Source organism: Myotis lucifugus, unplaced genomic scaffold (genome assembly GCF_000147115.1).
Source record: "Myotis lucifugus unplaced genomic scaffold, Myoluc2.0 scaffold_799, whole genome shotgun sequence".
NCBI lineage: Eukaryota > Metazoa > Chordata > Mammalia > Chiroptera > Vespertilionidae > Myotis > Myotis lucifugus.
In genome coordinates this window covers 189,142-191,110 of record NW_005871847.1, presented here as the reverse complement: position 1 = coordinate 191,110, position 1,969 = coordinate 189,142, and the positions used below count along the sequence as shown (strand labels likewise).

The 1,969-nt window shown below is 58.2% G+C and overlaps 1 pseudogene; it reads right to left on the bottom strand.

Moving 5' to 3' along the window:
• LOC102427721 lies at positions 1 to 1,479 on the bottom strand (annotated as a pseudogene).
• Between the last annotated feature and the right edge of the window lie 490 nt (positions 1,480 to 1,969).

The following is a 1,969-nucleotide window of genomic DNA, read 5'->3' as shown; positions in this document are numbered from 1 at the left end:
TCAGGGCGGCGGGAACATGGGCAACGAGGGCATCCTCTTGGTGTCACTGGGCCTGGCCGCCCGCCGAGGCCTGAGAAAGTGCACAGTCGCCACCCGCACCATCCTGAGGGAAATTGCAATTCATCCGTTTTTCGCGGCACTTCGCTCTGATGTCTTTTTGTTTTGTCTGGTTTTGGAGGGCAGAGTGGGGTCCGGAAAAGCAAACACAAAACCAACCTGGAGGGGGGCGAGGGAGGAGGGGCTGAGCAGGGACATGGCTGGCGCACAGAGTGAGGCCCTGCGTGAGTCCTCTGCCCCCCCTCCCCTTCGCACCAGCGACCCTCGTGGCCAGCTGGGCGGTCAACTGTTGTACTTGTTATGGGTTCACTCAGCGAGATAGACCACCGACTCAGAATTTAAATTTAAGAGCCTTTATTAAGCTGGCCAGCTGACTACAGTTACAGCACCCTGCCGAAGCAGAAGCTGAACTGCAGCGCAGACTACAGGAGTTACATATTATTAAATTTTGTGGAGGCCCAGAGAAAATGTGTCTTTCAAATTCTGGGCCTCCCAATATGGAGGAAACTCTCTTTATTTATACTTTTCCCAGTCCTTTGTCTCCCAAATTTGGAATGAGACTTCCGGGCCTTCTGAGAAAGAAGGCCTGCGTGCTGGGAAGGGGCCATGAGATCATATCTCAAGGCCTGGCCTGATGTCAGTACCTTTCTATCTATGTGTTTTAGGAACAGACAGCACAGGATGACCCGTCTGGCCAAAGCGCCAGATATGCAGCCCAGCACAGTACTGGCAGGCGTTGAGGCTGGAGGCCGGGCCCTGCAGGCCATAGTAGCGGAATGAGGAGTGCTGCTTGGACTTGAGCCGCAGGCTGGCTAGGCTCCAGTTGCACGTGTCCTGGTAGACACTGTAGGGTGAGGCGGGTGTGCCGTAAGGACAGGCGCCTGGGGACATGGCCGAGTTAAGCGAGGAGCCAGTGAGGTTGTTGATGTTGTTGAGACCCAAGTTCGGCATGCCAGGCACGGCGTCCGGGACCATGCTCAATGGCATGGTCATGGAGGAGATGGAGCTGGGTGCCGAGAACATGGACTGCGACGACAGCGGGCTCATGGAGTTGAAGAAGGTGAAGCTCTTGGTGGAGAGTGGCGCTGGCGCCAGGCTCTTGGCAGCCCAGTTGTTGTAGGAGTAGCCGGCAGCATACACGTCCTCGTAAGGCTGCACCAAGCCGCTGAACTGCAGCACATAGCCGTCCTTGCACAGGTCCAGCTGCTGGTTACGCTCACACTTAGGCCACTTGGCTCGCTGATTCTTGAACCAGACCTGGCAGCTCCGTGTGGACTCACTGGCGGAGTTCTCGAGCGGCTCCCGGGGGTCCGTGGCTCGGGCTAAGTGGAAGGCGGGCCCCATGTCATGCGGCGGTGGCTGCCGTGGCCGGAGCCCCTCCAGCAGCCGCTCCAGGCTCATGACCCCCTTGAAAGCGTCCATGGAGGCGGGGACCGTGGCTGGCCCTCCGGGGGCTGGGCTGGGTGCGCCCGGCCGCCCTGGCTGCGATAAGCGGCCGCCCCCTGGGGCTGCCCGCGCCCACAAGGTTGCTGCGCCTGCCCTATGGACCGCCTGGGGCTGCGGGGCCAGGAGGGCGGCAGCAGCAGCGGTTTCTCGCGACCCTGCGCCTGGCTTCGCGCTCCTCTATCGCCTCTCTGGCTTTAGCCACCTGGCCCCAATGAGGACTCAGGAGGGCACCAGCAGAATCTGTCTTAAAGCAACAGTGAGCACCTCCAGGTTCCAGCAGTCCCTAATTCTAAGTTTCTATTGCTAAGACTGTCTCTTGTCTGTTCAGGTTGGAGCTGCTTTTGATCTGCCTAATGGTTGCTTTAAAACCTAGTAACAATATCTTGCCAAGCCTTGAGACTGAAACCGCTGGTTTCTCTGCTCAAAGAGTAAAACAGCCTCTTTTTTCCTGGCCAGAGATGTTTTA